This window comes from Phoca vitulina, unplaced genomic scaffold, assembly GCF_004348235.1.
Source record: "Phoca vitulina isolate PV1807 unplaced genomic scaffold, GSC_HSeal_1.0 scaffold41, whole genome shotgun sequence".
Classification (NCBI taxonomy): domain Eukaryota; kingdom Metazoa; phylum Chordata; class Mammalia; order Carnivora; family Phocidae; genus Phoca; species Phoca vitulina.
The window spans coordinates 8,587,182-8,607,094 of NW_022589744.1; the positions used below are offsets into that span (position 1 = coordinate 8,587,182).

General features: G+C 38.6%; 1 long non-coding RNA gene across 1 annotated transcript in view; it reads left to right on the top strand.

Annotated features, from left to right (window-relative positions):
• The window catches only part of LOC116647870, a 95,846-nt gene that overhangs the window by 29,980 nt on the left and 45,953 nt on the right, over window positions 1-19,913 (top strand). Inside the window, exon 3 of the long non-coding RNA XR_004302410.1 lies at window positions 18,192-18,326. This is a non-coding gene — a long non-coding RNA (uncharacterized LOC116647870). The remainder of the gene's footprint in view (window positions 1-18,191; window positions 18,327-19,913) is intronic.

Genomic DNA, 19,913 nt, shown 5'->3' on the forward strand with positions numbered 1-19,913 from the left:
CAGAGATGAGATTTAAGGAATTGTCATCATTTTAGACAACTAGTAATATGAAAAAGAGTTCAATGCATGGCATGGCCCAATGGGGTAGCCCAGCTATAGAGGGAAAACAGAAAAACCAGTTGTCCTTTTGACACTACTTTGAAGAACAGCTTTCTCTCCAAGGTAGCCAAGTCCTCTCCATGTCTCTGCCAACCCCTGCCTCCAGGCTCTATCTGAATCACTTTCCTTTTTGGTTAAATCTTTGGATTCCTGTGGGGAGAAGAGTGGCTCCCACTGGCTCAGGACTATTTCTCTAGGTTATATATGTCACAATTTTCCATGCCTTTAACAAGACTCAATTAAAAATTAATCGGTCCAGCATGGCAATTTGAGAGGTAATTGTTTCTTTTCCTGACTCCATGGCCATAGGCAAAAAGCACACCCAGAGCCTAAATTAATCATCTAATTGGGATTTTTCCATACTCCAGCCACTCAGCCTTCCAGGGGTCCCAGCAATGTGCTGCCTGACCTCAGTAATTAGATTGCCCTAGTGTCCACTCCGCAGGCTTTCTGCCTTACTTTCCCTTCCAAGTCCCTTTAGTAAAATGGAAAATAGCCATATGGGCTGTTTACCTGGGCCCTCTTCAATGACCAACAGCCTTTATCTTTAGAAGAGGAAATACTGGAAACGGGGCAGGTTAATATATTCAACATGGTTTATAATAGCAAAAGTCGGTTTCAACCTAACAGCAGTCCTGGATTGGTGAAATATAAAGTATAGTCTATTCATATAACACATAGCAATCAGCTAAAAAAGCAGTAAGGAAATGCTATGATTTCATAGGTCTTTAGGTCAAACCATACACATTCTCACTTAACATGAACAGCAATGCTGCAAGTTGTAAATGTAATTATCTCTTTTTTCTTTTTTTTTAAACAGATGAATATATTGGGCATGAAAAGAAATTAGGTTACTACCAGAGGTATTTGTGTTGGTTCATAGTAGCTAACATACATATCACCTTTACATTTAGTTTTTTTTTTTTTTTTTTTTTAAAGATTTTATTTATTTATTTGACAGAGAAAGAGACACAGCGAGAGAGGGAACACAAGCAGGGGGAGTGGGAGAGGGAGAAGCAGGCTCCCCACGGAGCAGAGAGCCTGATGTGGGGCTCGATCCCAGGACCCTGGGATCATGACCTGAGCCGAAGGCAGACGCTTAACGACTGAGCCACCCAGGCGCCCCTATATTTAGTTTTGATAGAAGACATACATTTTGTTGACTCTTCCCCAATTTAAGATTAATAGCATTTTTTTGTTTCTCTAGGAAAAGAAGGTAAAGGCCTATATTTTATTATTTCATTTTTTAAACCCTGGCATGAGTTTTGTATTTTCCTAAAGAGATGGTATGGAGGAGTCTAAGTATCTTTTTTTTCTTAAGTTTCTACCTGTAAAAAATTAATTGGAATGTTTCACCATATCCTTCCCATAAATTTATCCATTATACACTAATGACCATAAATTAAAAAAAAAAAAAAAAAAAGATTTGGAACTATATTTGTTTAAGTGGAAGATAATTCCTTCCATAATGGATATTCAGAAGACCAGCCAATGTTTGAGAGTCTCTTAAAATAGGACTTAAGTTCTCTCTTCTCCATGACCATAAACATTTATCTTAATCATGCAGTGTTCTGAGTACATACAAACTATAAATTTATATATTCTTGCAAACTTTTGCTATTTATCTGTGAAGACTTTGGATCACCAAAGACATACTTGTCACCTGGTAGGTAATTAAGAAGTTAATTTTAATTGAATCGACCTGACCATATCCTTCAGTTTCAAGCCAATATCTTTAGCTGATGCCAGTGACGTATGTGTTTTGTGAACTATGTAATAGCATACAAATATTAGGTATAAATATTGTTAATAATAATGGAAATGATGTATCTGTATTGGCAGTTAAGTTAATAGTATAAAAGAGTTAGTCTTACCTAGCAGTTAGGATTTCATCTGCCAATGCAGCCAATCTCTTCACAACAGTAAATGTAGCATCAATGACACCTTTTTCTTATGGCTTCATAGTTGTATGAAGTTGTGGCTCAGTTGGTTAAGCATCTGCCTTCGGCTCAGGTCACGATCCCACTGGGATCAAGCCCCGTGTCGGGCTCTCTGCTCAGCGGGGAGTCTGCTTCTCCCTCTCCCTTTGCCCCTCTCCTCTGCTTGTGTTCTGTCTCTCAAATAAATAAATAAATAAAATCATAAAAAATATAGTCGTATGAAGTTGAAGAAGGCCACCTTTTTAATTTCTCTGGGTGTAATTTCTTGTAGGTGTATAAAGAATACTACCAATACTCTTTCAAAAATCTTTGGAGTATACTCCAAAGAAGTGAATAAATAAGAAAGTAGGTAGGTTTTTTCTGATACTTGAATCTTTACTTTGGAGCTATCAGTCCGAGACCCTAGCTCCAGTACTAAAGGATACTGGCTCTAGCACAGAACGATTAAAGCCATGCTTCTTCATCCCACTAGACGCATTTTCAAACAGTTAATTCCACTTTTACTAGCCTTATCTCAGTCTTTAACAAGACACACACTTAATACCTATACTGACAAAGAGCTATAATATCACACGTAGTCTAATCATGATAGTCAAATGGTGCTTAGAAGTTTCGACAACATCCGCTTTACACGTATATGGAAGGCAAAGACAAACCCCATTTTCAGTGTATCTTATTTAAAGTGTTCTGTAAAGATTCAGCGTTCACATCGTCAGCTCACAGACGCTACCTGAACATAATAAAGTTATTTACGCGGCTGCTAGTGGCATATTAGAAGCAGCATTGTTACGATTCTCCCAACTACCTGTGAATCGTAACAGTCCCAGAGCTTTATTCACTATCTCCAGGCAAAGCGTCTCCCCAGAGAGAAGAATTTGCAGCAAGCAGGAAGCTCTAGCTTCTTCACATTCGTATCATGAAAACTCAAGAGGGCTCCCAAAGACCTCTGACCTTTTCTCCATGGCTGAGGTTGCCTTGGGGGCTCTTTCTCATGGAGAAAGATCCACCAGCTTACTTTCCCCTCTCTCCTTCCTCCTTCCCCGGCCAGCCTCACCTGTGATCACCCAGGGTAGGAAGAGACGAAAGCCCTCCCCGGGCTCTGATAACAGGGTTGCCTGACTGTAATTACAGGCTTTTGCTTCCCAGCTATCCAAATGACAGTCACAATCGAGCCTGAAACTCCTCAGTCAGATGGAATCAATTACTGAGCAAAATTGGGAGGTTAATTTTCCCCAGAATGAGATATGCCTTTTAGCTTTGCCATCTCTTTCACTCCAGCTGGTGGCTTATTTGGATGCATTGTTCTCTGGCCACATGAACAAAGTTCCATTAGGAAGGATTTCCAAAAGAGTTGATTTGAAAAGGAAACTCCATCAGCCCCCAAACTCAGTACATGCTGAATAGAAGAACTGTTATTAACTAAGCAGCATGGATGGCTAGTCACTAGAATTTACATTTGATGGACATGGGGTTAATCCAATAAGAAGAAATGGCATCTTCCAGTATAGTACCACTCCCTTCTTGAAGTTCCCCTGGCGCTACTGTAGCATGACCCATCATTGAAAGAGTCTTCTCTTCTGGAAACTGCCATGAAAATAAACCATTTCCCTCATTTGAATAATTTTCTAAGTATGACAAAGCATCTCTTTAAAAACAAATAAAACAACCAGTATTCATCTTCTCCAAATGGAATTGCCTCTTCTGAATGGCTGAGTAAAAGGGTTATAATAGCTTCCATTTAATCAGCGATAATTACAGCAATAATAATGATAATATCAGTGACTAAAATTTATTTAGTCTATACTGTGTTTCAGGAAATGCTAATAAATATTTCTGAATTAACACAGTCCCCTCAACACTGCCCTGAGCTGAGGCACTGAGAGGTTGGATAACTTGCTCACATTTACCTGAGTGTTAAATAACAAAGCCAGAATATAAATCCAGGTGACCTGATTCCAGAGCCTCCAATTGAAAATCACGCTACTACATGAACATTGTCACTCCATATGTTCATGAATTCCAAAAGGGAGTACTCCCATCACTTTGTAGGTGGGGAAATTGAAGCATAGAGATATTAACTTGTTCAAGTTTAGGTGTCTCATGAATTAATGAAGCTGCTATTCCACATCACGTCTGTCAGACTCAAAAGCCTTCACATCCATTACATTAAAACCCTACAAAGGCTTTGCAAACAGCCGCTTTTGCACAGTCTTAGGTGATAATTAACTAAAACCATTGGTGGTGATGATCAATTCTAATATAACTTATGTTCTTCCATTAGTCCTCTTTAGGAGTATGGTTAGGTCTTATTAGTAGACTTATAGGATTCCTGTAATCATATTGTATACATTGCATTCCAAATCCTATTAGCTGTTTCCTGGTAGCATCTTTAAAAACTGTCACTCCATGAAGTACACATTTCATCAGGAAACAGACTTCGAGAGTTTGAATAACTTGTAATAAGATCTTTGGAATTAAAATTTGGTGCCATTACTCCTACTGAAACTCAATATCCCCATGATATCTGACAGATTTAAAGGTAGGTGCTTCACTGTTGCCCCTCAGTCTCTGAGTCAGAAAAGTGAGCTAGTATCTACTAATTGTATGACATTTGTTAGAAGTAGAGCTTGGTGTGTTAATTCAGTCATTCGGCGAACAGTTACTGAGTTCCTCCTGCCTCCCAGCACAGTAGCATGGTAGGAACCCTGACTAGAGTCTCAGACTAGGACAGACAGTGTCTCTGCTCTCATGGACCTCACATTCTGCTGATAAACGTGGCAAACACATCTTACATTTAGCATATTGCCGACACATTATGTAACGTGGTGGGGAAATTAATGGCAAATGAGTAGTGTTTTCTGGTTGGAAGTGAAATAAGCTTTTTCTTTCCCTAAGGAGTATACAATGCTAATATAGGCTTTTATGAATATATGAATGTAACCAAGGGGAAAATCGGGGAGTGATATTTACGTTACAGCAGGACTCTTTATAGTTCATATATATGTTGGTGTATGTGGATCTTTAACTTCATGAAGAAAAGTTACTGCAAAGAAACATCAAGAATACAGATTGACAAGTACTGCTAATTTAAAACCAATTTTAAATAAATGAAGTTTAAAAACTTCTGAAGTTCAGAAAAGAAAAGAGTCATAAACTTATAATTATGTATTATATGTGCCAAAATTTATATATACATTATATGTATGAGCATATATACATAATTAGAGAATCCATTGTAAGAATTTGATTCATCAGCATAATGTTCTAGATCCCAGATTTTATAAACTGAGGCTCACCTCTATTTAAAATGTCTGGGGTGACACCATACTGAATAAGTTAGGAGGACATTCAATTCTCAGTGGACAGTGAGAAATAATGTTTCATATAAGCCAAAAGAAACACACACCAACCCACCTTTTGTACCCCATAATTTTTTTTCAGATCACAAGAACATGATTTCTGGATTCCAAAGGGATAAGAGGCCATGTGGCTCTGGATCTCTACTAAGTGGTCTCCATCCCATTTTTTCCTTTTCTCTTAACCCTGGCTTTTCTTCTCATAGACTCTGTTTCCTTCCTTGCAAAAGGCACACCTGCATGAGCACTAGCCTCCCCCAATTACAGCGTCTTTAGTGTAGGTGTAGGAGCAGACCTTGTAAAAAGGGGCTTTCTCATTATTATTATTTTGTGGTCAAAAGGTTGCATATACTTTTTTTTTTTTTTTTTTTTTTTTGCTGCTGCTAAAGCTTAGAAAGGGTGGAAAGCAAAATATTTTGATAATTATTCAGGCCATCAGGTTACATAAGAGGTTCCATGGCTTTCTGCATCAAACTTGAACAGTTGAAACCACAAATTCTGTTTTTGCAGCCATAAAACATTCGTGGCAAAAAAAAAAAAAAAAGAGAAAGAGAGAGAGAAAATAATAAAATCCATTTTCCATTCGCTTGAAACATAAAATTTAATGTGGTGAAAAATGACAGTTTACCCCCAGTAGGAAACTGCTCAGAGCCATGTTTCATAGGCATGGTGTGGAGACTTTGGTACACACGTGCAGTCACTAAATGCTGTAAGAAATTGCATACTGAAAGAGGATGTCACAAGGTAAAAACATGTAAGGGTCAAGGTGAATAAGGTCTTGCTCTAGGTGGAAAAGGCTTCCTTCTCTACCAAAATTATTAAGCTACATCTATTCAAGAATCACTGTTTGATCCAACACTCAAGTGGAGAAACACGTACAGGTAGACATAGAGCAGTGGATGTCCTCACACCAAGACTGAAGACATTTGGCTATCAATGGTGGGTGAATGTGATTATCAGCATGGGAGACATTGAGTGATTTTTCAGAAAGATGAAGTGGCAATAGCTATGAACTCCACAAAATATAATATTTACACAATATTTGTCTTCTTTATGAATATCTCAGAGCAGAATCAAGGCATCCAATGTTAAGTAGCAATAACACTAAGCTCCAGCTCTGTCAATAACAGGAGAAGCAACTGGAGACTCATTCTTTAACTCAACTGGCCTTGATTTCTTTCCTATAAAGTTAACAGCTGGACTAAGTGACTTCTAAGCCCCATTTTAACTAATGTTCTATATGAATTTTAGAAAAGGTAATTACCTGGTTATCCAAATCAATGGAGCATTGAACCAAGTAACAACTGAAAACAAGAACTGCCTTGTCCATATCTGAGTGAAGTTGGATATTATATGTGGTTTGTAGAATTTCTGAGTCTTACACAGACTTCTGTCATGCCTTTAATGTTTAACTATATCAGTTATCTATTGCCACAATGCTGTCTAATCACTCCAAAACTCAGTGACTTAAAACAGTAAGTGTCTATTATTGCTTGCTCTACATACCTGGGGAGAAGTTTTGATCTGGGCCAGGTTTGGCTGCTCTCAGCTGGATTTGCTTATGCATCTGCAATCAGCTGGTGGACCTGTTGGGAGATGGCTGATCTAGGATGGCTTCATGTACATGTCTCATGAATCATTAACCTGGTGACTGAGTGACACTCAGCCAAAAGTCTCTCATCATTTGGGAGAATGGCACAAACTCATTCTCACGGCAGATGGGAAGGGTTGCAAGAGAGAGAAGAGACACTAAGAAGACCAGTGGAAACATATGTACAAGACTGGCATATGGTCACTTTCACCACATTCTAGTGGTGAAAACAAGTTGCAAGACAAGTCCAGATTCGAGGGATGAGAAGCTGCAAAGTCCAATCGCAAAGTGTGTTGATTTAGAGAGGTGTGGAGAATTAGGAACATTCTGATAATCTGCCACACTATACTTAGACACAAAGAATGATCTCTATTTTCTAGTGGTAACATATGTGTTTCTCTACTTACTTTGTAGTGTTCTGTAATTTCCTATAGACATCATCTTCCATTGTTTTGTTTTTTTTTCCCCTATGTAAGCCACTCACTCTACTTACCATTATTCAGTATTATATTTGGCTAAACCAGAATTTGGGGCCAATTAACCCAACTTGATTATTGTAGCATTTACTGTCTATTTACTCTTGGATTAATGGTATGGAGGCCGACATCCTAATTATAAATATGTAAATATTATTCCAAAATTGACCCTAATATAGTTAATATACAGAAAAAGATAGATATGATCCTTACAGAGCTGGGATTCTAAAATATTAGAAGAGATCGGGAAATTTGAAATGATATATACTACTTGCTGCTATGCTTTCTAGATCATTTTTGAGTCTCAGTTAGCTTTTCTACAAAAAATAGACATTTACTTATCTTAATTGTCTTCTAATGTTAATTTCTATGAGTCAGTCATTTTAAGTAGACTCAGTATGGCAACATTCCTGAGTCATGCTAGACCCTTTTAACTTACTGAAGCCTTAGAATATATATACTTTTAAATATTTTGAGTATTCTTAATGTTTAAATAAGTAAAAATGTCAAAGTTACCTAGCATGGATTGACATCAGCAAGTGGCTTTGACAGAGTTTAGTCAGGGACAAATCTTTAGCCACATCAGATAAAGATAGATTCATTCCTTAAAAACTTCTTTGGTATTTTTTTCCAATATGCTTGTGAAAACACTAAGAATGCTTTTCCATACAAATGTTTTTTAATAACTCTGCGATTACTCTCCACTAGTCATGTTCAAATCTTTCCTTGTTACCAATAGTCTCTCTAAATCCGGGTAGATCAGTATGATTAAAAGGAGAGAAATATTTGAGATCAAACACGGTACTACAACATAGTAAAAATCTTGTCTCATTTTCTGTGTCATCTGAAAAAAAAAAAACTAGTAAGTAAAAAATAAGATAAAATTTTATTATAGTTTATATATAAACTATATATATATATATATATATATATATATATATATATATATATATAGCATTGAGCAGTTTCAGAAAAATATATTTTCACAGAAAATATATATATATATATATTTTCTGTGCCCCAGAAAAATATAACTGACATACAGATGTAGACCATTGATGTCCATTTTAGAATGAGTTCTAGTGATGGTTGTGGGAAAGAGATTTACCTTTCTGTTCAACATTTCCATAAACTTTTCACAAACTTCAAATAATTTAAAAATACAAGATGAAGAAATACATTAGAAATTTTCTAATAGTCAACCACAGAAATATGATATTACCAACTTAAAGCCAAAATTATTCTCCCTCCTTATTAGAATGTGGCACATTTGACCATCAAATACGATTAAAAATATCTTTGAAGAATATAATTTGATATTTTCTATTTGAAAAGAAGAAAAATGCAATGCTTAAAATACTGGCTAATGAGAAAATGCAAAACTGAAAAGTAAATATAAGACAGTGGCACTCTGGAATAAGCAATACCTTTAGCATATTAAAAGCTGGTCAATCCCAAAGCCACTGTTTTTGTTGCTGTGCATGTGTCCTAAGAGTTTTTCCAACTGGCAAAGCAGTGACAAGGTGCATATGCTTTTTCATACTTCTTGTTGTTTGTACAAAGCTATTTTGGTTGACTCCACACAAATACAGGGAAATAGAAGCTTGAGGCCACCACTGGAATATTCAAAAAACACAAAGAAAACCCATGTGTTTCATTCATACAGCAATTTGGGGTGAATGTGGTTTTTGGCCCACATTTTCCAGAAAACCACTTAATCCTCCAAGTTTCTTCTAAGTCTAGATACACAACCAGAATCCCAGCTGAACCGATTCACTCAGTCTGGAGATCCCAACTGGTCCAGGATATGCAGTCAACATCTTTCTGAACTCTTGGAGGAGCAGAAGAAATTTACGGGTTATATGGAAATAGAAACCGCTCAATGCCTTTCAAATTCTAGTAGAGCAAGAAATCACAGGCTGAATCCTTTCAACTACCCAGGACAGTTATATCATTCTCCACTGTTTCTCATGGCCCTTGTTTTACACTAACACACCTGTGTAACGCTCTGGAACCAGGCTCCCTAGGTTCACATCTAGACCATACTATTCCCTAGTTGTGGTATCCAGTCGCTTAAACACTCTCTGGCTCTATTTCCTCACAAATAACGTGAGGATAATAATATATAACTTACAGTGTTCTTGTTAGCATGAAATAAGATTATATATATAAAGCTTCTTGCTATAGAGCCTGGCACATGTTAAACACTCAGTGTCAGCTCTGATATTGTTATTATATCATATCACCATCATCATCACCATCATCATCAGTTTTATGCAACCAAATACATACAAGAAAGTCAGACTGTAAATCTGACATCAACCTTACATATCACATAAAATGCTTATTACTAAGAAAGGAATTCTTACAGAATTCCTAATTGAAGAATTCCTAATATGGGGAACTGCCTTCATAAATCTGGGCTCTAATGCTCATCCGTGGCAAATCATTAAAGGGGATTGAGAAGTCCATCTTTCAAGCTCATCCTAACCTCTGAAAGCCCTATTCAGCCCTGGACTCATCAATCAGTATTTATGGAGCACCACATCAGACAGTGATGGAATTAAAGAAGGAGAAATGTCCCCTGCTCCAGACAGACTCATCACCCAGGGAGGAGACAGCCATATTCACAAATAATTACCGTGCATTAATGCATTGCATTTGCTCTTGGGAAGCAGCAGGCCAACAAAGAGGATACTTACATTATGCCTGAGGGGGTCGGAGAAGGCTTGACACCGGAAGGGACATGAGTCTTGGAAAATGAGAAGAAGCCACCAAATAGAGAAAAGGGAAAAAAGGACTCCACATACGGAGTAGCAGGTACCAAGGGGTTATGAAAGCTCTGGTAATGAGGATGTAGTTAGATGCGGTTGAAGCAAGAGATATATTCTAGAGATCAAACAAGGAAGCCTGGAGAGGGAATTATGAGAATACACGCCCTACCACATTCTGTAGAAAATAAAAATGAATTAAAACATAGATATTTTAGAGATGCCCACACAAACCTCATCTGAAAAAAAATGACCCCCCAAAAAATGGCAAAAAAAAAGAAAATACTTGCTTAGATGACAGTACATTTTACTTGCTCTTGGAAAAATCTCCCTGTGAATGCCTTCTTTCCTTCTTTTTTTTTTTAATGGACCAAAAGGAAACGAAGTAATATTTATTGTGTCTCTTGCATTTGCTCCTTAGGAAAATGGCATTAGCCTCATATGGAAACACTTTGACAGGCCCCTGAAAATAATTCCTTAACCACAAACATGTCTTCTACTTGTCTGATCTCAAATTGTTCCAAGTGAGTATCACAGTTTCAGGTCAGTTTTAAGGATATGACAGGCACTATCAGTCCATTAAATATGAATGATATATGAGGTAGAGGGCGGAGGTGTTGGCACAGAAGGAAAGACTGCTGGTAGGAGCCCCATTCCAGGTTCTGTAGAGTGTCTGCCTCCCTAGGAACCTTCCAGTTCCACCTGAAGACACTTACCGGCGGCTCCTCAGCACAGATGAAGGGAGGAACAATGGAACTTCTCTGTGTTCATCACCCAAATACCATCTCAGTACCTCAGTGGAGCATGATTATTGGAAGCAAAAGAACACAGATAGAATTTCACATCCAAGCTTTGGAAATGGAATAACAATGATGCAAGGACACAAACAACCCCTCTCACTGCACTCCACCCCTCCGCACCCCCTGCATCCACCTCCTTGTTGCTTTTTTGCCTCCAACTTCTCATTGGCGGACACCTGATCCACACAGCCATTTATTTCATTTTCAGAGTGCACAAGGCCACTTGGGACCCACTGATACGTGTGGGAAAGTGGTGGCCATGCTGCCTGCACCTGCCGCGGGGAGCCGCCCGTGGCCCCTCCCTCCCTGCCGTGCCCATTGTGTACCACCTTATTCTGTTTCAGTAGCGGCAGAAAAGAAGTCAAAGTAGCCAGCATTCAACATGACCACATACAAAAAGGAAGCCAGAAAGCTTCCTTGTACCTCTCTCCCTCCCAAAGCCTGCCCAGTGGCCTATTTCAATAGTAAGTGTAGCAATCCTATCTCTTTTCAGAGCTACAGCATGTCAGAATCAAGAATCAAAAAAAAAAAAAAAAAAATCAGTAGAAGGCAACAGTATAAGCATTTATTTGGATGGCCCATTGAGCACTACTGGTATGAACCAGCTACACACACACACCCTAATTCAAAATTATTCATATTTGGTATCCCCAAGTAGACCATATCTATTACTTTTGTGCAGGTTAAGTAGATTTGAGATCCAAGGCTCCAAGGACTTTTAACTTCCAAGAGAATAGGCTGCAATACCAATAAATATTCACAGCAATCTCCTTGGAATGCAGACTAAAATTGGGTAACTCTATATACAGATCTTAATGACAACAGCGAAGAACACACATTCAAAGGAGAGGGGAAAGAAGCTTAGCAGCTACCGTCTTGAACAACTGTGCAGCAATGAAACAAGACCAAATTTTGAAGTTGGATGGCCAAATTGTTTAGTTGGTGTCTGTTACCATGCAGAGACTATAACTGCTCGATGGTGGTAATAATACATCATAAGACCTGGAAATGGAAAAGACCCATTAAATCATCAAGTAATGCCTTTGCCAGCACAGGATGCAGTTCCCAGAGAATATTCCTTAAAGTGCCCCTTGGGATGAGCTCCAAAGACCATGTCATTTTATCCATCTCCAAAGAGTGCAATCCAGCTATCTACAGTATCCGATTGCTGTTATGAAATTAAACTTTGGCCTTAAAAGCATTGTTCCATACCGAACTAGTCCTTGGTACCAGGTTTTCATTAAGAACCAGTCATAGCCCTTGGAGGAGGCAGGAAAGGTCATTTTATCCATTCCCCTACCTCCGGGCAGGTCTTGTGTGAAATGACACCAGCCTGGCTCTTATTATAAAATTCCCAGAGCAGGAAGTTCTATAGCCCCTGTTGTAATGTGCTTTCCCATGACACATAACCCTCATGTAGAGAGTGTTTTCTACAGTCTAGACGAAATCTCTCCCACCACAGTTTAAAAACATGTTCCCACAGTAGCAGAGAACTATCTATCGCCCGCCACGTATTGTGTTCACCTCAGAAGAAGAGGGCGGTGTGAGTCTTGATTTTAGCTAGGGTTTTTATATCCGAGTTTACCAAGAACAAAAGGTGATAGGGGCTTTTGGAAGGCAAGGCTTGTTCTTTTCCTCTTTGCTATTTTTTGGATTTTGATTTGTTATAAAAATAAAGTAGCACTCTGCTGACCGAAACCAATAATGCAGATTTTGATGTGTGTGATGCAAATCCATTTAATGCTTCATTTCATATTTCATTTTCATTATATTGAAAAAATTACAGATTTACTGATCAATTACATATGTAAAACCCAGAATCTACAACCTTGGAAGATTAAAATATTCACTATATAATATGCTGATTATGCATCATTATTATTTTTCTCTTACTTAAAATTGAAATGATTGGACAGGACCTTTATTGGCAATCTCTTATTCTACTTTTTAAGTTACTGTAAGTAATTGAAAGTCAGGAAATAGCATGTCTCTGCACTTTTACACAAATGGCAATTGTTTTTTTAATTACCTTTAACTGCTCTTTTCAAAATTTGTCCAGAGTAATGAAGCCTCAACCATCTTTCAGTAAGAAACCTGGAAACACATCACCTGAGTTTATGCTTCTGACAACTTCCTTATCTGACTTTTGATCATCTAGTGAGTCTATGGTTATCCACAAAATACTTTGAGGGAAGAAATCAGAATTATCTTCATGATATTGTTTTCTCATTTTTGAAAAAACAAAGTTTACAGGAATAATTTTATACTAAAAAATATTAGTTTTCATGTTAACACAAAATTTCTAAAATGTATCATGTTGATAAAATGAAACAATGTAAAAGAAAAAATGTACAATGTAGTCATTTGTATATCATGTTTATTTCAAATTTTTGACAAAATTTGAAAGCATTAAATTCTAGAGTGTAAAAGAGTGAGCTAGTGCCTTTTACAACACATACATCATTGTCTTTCCCTTACTCTCTCTTGTGTTAAAGAGAGGGAGAAGGAACATTTTCTTGAACTTAGCAAGAGGTATTCCCATGAACATTCCAATGAGAATTTTCTAATACAGTTGTCAAACCAGAATTTCTTCACATATCATAAGAAAGTTTAACCTTATGAAAATTCTTAAGAAATGCATACCTTAACTCAAAGTGGGTCATAATCTTAACAAGTATTTTATTTTACATCCAAGAATGCAGTGCTTCTGTAAGCCCACAATGCCCATATACAAGACAGTGGTGTAAGTATCATGCTTAACACCTCATATAACATTTTAGGAGATCTTCCTTTGCAAGTCTCTGCCTCCAAAGACAGACATACTTTTTGTGGATTTCTAAACTTAGCCAATATTGTTGGGAAAATATTCACTTCTGTACACCAACAATAATAGTTAACATTTTATTAAGTGCTTACCATGTGCTAAACACTCCACATGCATCATATTATTTGATTTTCATAATCACCCTGTGAAGTAGACACTACTGTGATTTCCATTTTGCAGGTGAGGTTTACCAAGGTTAAGTATCTTGCCCAAGGTCACACAGCTGGTAAGTAGCATGGCCAGGATTTAAACCTGACAGTTCATCTACAGAGCCTCAGACTGTATTCTAACCAGGCTTTGCACATGAATCTCTTGAAGTATCACTTTTATGTGACTCGACTTTCTTGTGCCCAACAGATTCAACAGCTTGGAACCATTAGAAAAATAAAAGCACACAGAAAAGCAAATCAAATAGATCTGAAATAAAAACAGTGTTTTAAAATACCTCTTTCAATCTCATGATCAGTAAGAATGAGAATAAAATTAACTCCTCAGTTAGATGTGTTTTTCTTTGTTTAAAACCTGGAAGGCACCCTAACTGCCTTACTAATTCTGACCTCATCAACGTTATATAAGGTTGGGTCACATAGAACAAATGAAAATGAGACTGGCCTCCTCCCTTTCTACTAGAAATAATAGCAGCATTTAAATATACCGTGGCTACTTCTAGTAAAGTTTTTAAACCCCCATCCCTCGAAAAGAGTGTACTTAAGTACAGAAAGAAAGAAAATAAAACAATCAGAAAATAATTATAGGCATACCCTTTTCAATAAAAGCAATTTTGTAAATTTTATTTAAAGATCTTGTCACTTTTGTCCAATCACGAATCATTTCATGTAAGCCATCAACAGGAACAATTCCATAATAATGAATTGTTCCATTTTTAGGATTCAGCGGAATATGTAGAGCTTCTGCATTTACCTTAAAGGATTTTTTAAAAGCACATAACTGTTACTAGATATGATTAGGTATTTCATGACACGGGAAGTAATTATTTGACCCAACTGGCAGTTTTAGCCGACTTTAGAAAGCTTGCCTCTCTCTGTGGTCAAGCGCTCATTGCTAAGAGCAAACGGATGAGCTTCAAAGCATTGGTTTAGACCATTGGAAACAGATAATCAACAGATGACACAGAGAAACGGGCCCCCCTTCGTTTTTTTTTTGTTGTTTTTTTTTTTTTTTTTTCCTTCCAGTTCTCCTTGTCAAAGGATGATTGATATGTATGGAGCAGCCCTTCAAACGCCAGCCACTGCCTGAGGCACTTCCTATAATCAAAGCACACGCCCACCCAGAGCTAATTAGACATTAGATTAGTGTCAACTGATTGATTTAAAGCAGCCGGCCCTTCTTCCCCACCCCTCCCCTCTCCCAGCACAGTCGAGGATGGGGCTGGTCTCCAAAATGGCTCTCTCACCAGACAGGCAAATTATTCATGGAAGCTCCAGGAAGGAAGCCTAGAGATAATGCAATGTGGCTAAAACACAGCCAGAAGAACGTTTCTAGAAGGAAAAGTGAGAGGGAGGAGAGAGAGAAGGAGGAACAGACAGAGAAAAAAAGAGAATGAATCATGTTTCCGAGAGCAATGAAACCCCTCGGTCCAATTTGTTAAGTTAGAGAGAGTGTTTGTGATGTTTGAAAGAAAATTATTTGCAATTTAACCTAGGAGAGTTCTGAGTACATTTGGCTACAATTTAGATACCATTTTTCAAAGTCTTTTCCCTTCATTTTTTTCCCCCTTTATAAATATATGAGCCGGGAACATTCAAAGTTGTCTTAATGGATTAAGCAGAGACAAGGCTGCAAGGAGCAAATTAAAAATGAAATAGTTACAGCTGTTGGACCTGGCATTGGGCAGAGAGGGGTAAAAAAGATTTCTCTTCTTACAGGATAAGGGAGATCTCAGAAAACACCAAGCCCTTGCAGAGTTCAGATGCGCATGCCTGCAAAACAGTGATTCCTCGACTTCTTAGCAACTACACAGCTCAACTATGCTTACTCTGTAGAGGAGCCCAAAGAGCTGTAGTTCAGCTAAAAAGTGAGCCCATTCCCAGAAGAGACCACCAGAGTAGGGGGCAGCCAGGGGCCAGTTTTAGACTTTTCATTTGCAGATTAAAGGCCTTTTCCACTTGTCACGTCCTGCTACTATTGCACTCTGGGGTCAGGACTGATCCAACACAAACACACCTCTGGAATTATTTCTGTGAATATGGGACCCTGAGAAGTGCTGTAATGGCCCCAGAAACGTGTAAGACAGTACTCGTTAACGGAACTCCAAAAGTCTTCACGGAAGGACGCTTTCTCATGTCGTGGATGGGGGAGGGCTGGAGCAAAGGAAGAGGGGACAGCTAATGATTTGGGGGGAGGCAGGTAGAAGGTGAGAAGAACGGCAATGGCCAAGCAAGTGAAATGACATTCCAGTTAGCCATGACGTTTGATACTTTTAACGTCTCTACAGCTTTCAAGGCTGTATATATTATTTCACTGATTTTCTGCAAAATGCCTGGACGATAGATAGGGCATGTGTCATTATGAACTTACAGATTGGATATTCCGCCCGTTACAGATGAAACGATTAAGGTAAGTAATTTTTCCCTCACATTTGTAGGGAAAGTCAGTGAACTGGTACAAGATAAGTCTTACCAATGTGTCGTACTCCTTCCAACCTTCTGTCTTAATGGCATTTCATATATACATATAGTTCTTATTATTTTAATATTTAGATACCCAGTCCATTTTCATGCATTCTAAGACTTGAAGACCTACCCCTCTTAGCTCGAGAAATGAACCAGACCATAAGCCAGAAATCTAGGAGGTCATTAGGGAGGATGTACAGAATCCAGAAGAGGAAATGCTGAATCCTTGATTAAATACAGGAGTAATAACTCAGATTTTTATTCTATGAGAGGACTAAAGACCTAAGCCAGCTTCCGACTGGTTCCCACCAAACAGTAAAGATGCAGGAAAGTGGGCATTGAAAATTGAACACTGCACTCTAAAATACGTGAAAACTGGCGGAAGTTTCTGGAATCCAAAATGCAATCAGGCACCAGAACAGAATGGAATTATTGTTTTATATTTCTTGTGTATGGGTCTTAGCATCATAATGACAGCTTTCAAGGACTACTTTAGGTTGAAATATGAAGCCACTAGTGCCAAGAGTGGGTAAAGTCTGGACAATTCCATCCACGTCACTGGTTTCCCCTGGCTCTCTTGTCTCCCTGTGGAGACAGGAATTCAGAGAACACAATCGGAGAGCCAAAAGGGGTGAGGCATACGGGAGAGTCCTCCAAATGCCGATTCGGCAAATTTTAACTTTTGCAGCTATAAACCTTTCAATACCTCAAAATAAATCCTTCAGTTTTATATGAGATTTTGGTTCCTGCAGCTGTAGATTTATGCAGTGTGCTAAGGCCAGGCCAGAAGAAGTGAACACAAGCGATGTGACAGATAGCGTACGGATGTTATTCAGCTTCTCACCACAGTATTGCTCACTTAGGAACTTTCCAAATGTCATGCATAGTTCCCCTCATTAATTAGCTGCTAAAGCAGCTGATCTTCTGCCATGGATGTGTGTCTCCAGCTGCTCGCCTTCGGCTTGTGAGACACAGAAAGCAATGTACTTCCTTGCCCCTGGCCTGGATCTGAGACTGTCAGACAGGCAAATCACCACAGGCATCACTGGGGCAGACTGCTCTGTTCATTGCTGGTCTCCCCTCTTTGTGTGCCAAGTTATGTGCCTTGGTTGCTCGTGAGAAATGGATTACTAAAACATAATGTGCTTCAGGAGCCAACTATATTACCTAGGAAAATTGTTAAGACATGTCAACCACATAAACAGCCAGTAGGTTTTGACAGTAAGACCGTGTGCAAGACAACAGACCTATTACTATATTGCCTTTATTGATATTCTTAAAAATAAACTATAATTTATGAAAATTATAATGAATCACGCTCTGTGCTAGTTTTCTTACAAATATCTTAGTTAATCCTCATAATGACTGCAAGGTAGATAATACTGACTTCACTCCACAAAGAAACTAAGGATCGGAGAGGTTAGATGCCTTACCTGAAAATCATCCAGGTAGATGGTGAGGAACCCTGTCTCCTTCCTCCTCGACATCATATGATGAACTTAGAGGAGAATGGTAATTCCTTCAAAACATAGCAACGTGTAAAAAAGAAAGAGGAGACTATCCTCTAGCTAAAATTATTGGGAGAGACCCATATTGTTGCTCTTCCATGAAAACCGTGGAGCATCACCTGTATGTGAGAAGACTGGGATTTGTTAACAGTGACTGAGACCATGATTTTTTATGTAATTTTAATTTTGCCAGAGTTTTACCTGTGTGAGTTCCACTTCTGGTCCACGCTCTCAAAAGTGGGACAAAAATGCATGAGACAGTGGTTTTGAAGATACTGGACATCAGTCAATGAAGGACAGTGAATCCCAAGAGAAGGGAAACAACAAGGTGAGTCCTGTGGTTTACTCATCTTACTGACCAGGCGCCCTGCAGGGAGGGGTAGCCAGGTGGAGCTTAGCATTCTCCTGGAGCTGAGGAGTCAGAAGTGGTTGGTGGGGGAATGGGGGGTCCGTCAGGGCAGCTAGAGCTTCCAGAGCAGAGCCCTTAAAAGAATAGCAATGTATGGAGCAGAGAGCTCCAGGGATTAAAAGTCTTTCGCTGTTCAGTGAATACACTGGGGAAAACTACCTGAGGCTGAGGAAAGAAACACCTACAAGGGTTAGGAGGAACAATTTCTAGAGCTCATCTGGGGCCTTTTCCCACCAGCCGGAAAGAAAACCTCACGGTTCATGAGTCCTCAGGTAGAGTAAGTAGGGCAAGATCCACCCTGACCCACATGCTGCTTTGTTCTTGCCTAACAAAACCTAAAAGCATGACCCATAAAAACCTAACTGTTCCAAATGACTGTCCCGGAACATTTTCTTGTATTAGCTCTCCGATAATTTCTTCTCCTCAACATCTCTTTGGATAGTTGAGTAGCTTTGTGAGAATAAATCTGCTACCAGGATATACTTGCAGAAAACTTGTCACCACAGCAGAGGTCCAGAAACTTGTCCCATGTTTTTCATCTACAGCATAAGCATTACTCTTGACTCCCAGTTCCTTTTAGTATTTTCCAGAAAGTAACCCCCCTGCCTCCTGTTGGGATAGGGGTAGGAATGTGGTAAGAGAAGGTTGGGAGCCAGATTTTAGTTTTTTACACCTTATCCTTCACGCCTGCCTTGCTGAATGCCCCCCTTGGTGCCAAGTACCTGAAATTTACTGTGTTTTATTAGCACAAATCAGCTCATTTTTATTAATATCTTCATTTACAGGCATATGGTTTTCAGCTCCGTACTCTCTGTTATGTCATTTACCAAACTGGTTACCCACTTTCTATTAACCTAACTTTTAAAGAAATTTCTAGTTCATTGTGTTTGCCTTTCTTACCTTTTTTATCTAGAACTTCCTTTGAAATTATTTTACTGCCACGTGAGCAGGGCTTTAAAAGAAACACATGTATGTTGTATTACACATATTCAAATGCATGTTCAGACAGTGGTTAGCCAGAAGTTCCTGAGAATTCTTCCTAAACTGCGTACAAGCAGCCCACACTGAAATCTGATGAACTGGGCTCCCCCCTTGCTTTTCTGTTTACTATCTCATTCTACCCATAAGAAAGCTCAGGTGTAAAATGATTCCACAAGATATTCAAGGTCACAAAAATCATACTTCTGTCTCAGAGCTGTTACAAGAATTAAATGAGGTAAATCACTTAGCATGGTTATAGTCTTATCATCATCAAGTAGAAAAAGTTGTTTTTCATGACTATACATCTGGTCCTTGTTCACACTCCGGATTCTGAATGCAGTGTAGGTAGGTCTGTAGGAGAATGGAAAAGATAGAAAGGTACATGAAGGGATAGGACGCAATATGCTCAACCAAGGAATGATGGCATCCCAGAGGAAGTGACAAAAGGATTATTTTATTAGCTCAGTTGTAGGGCTTAACGTTTGTTTGATTTTGGGATTTTTTTTTTTTAATTTTGTAAGCAGC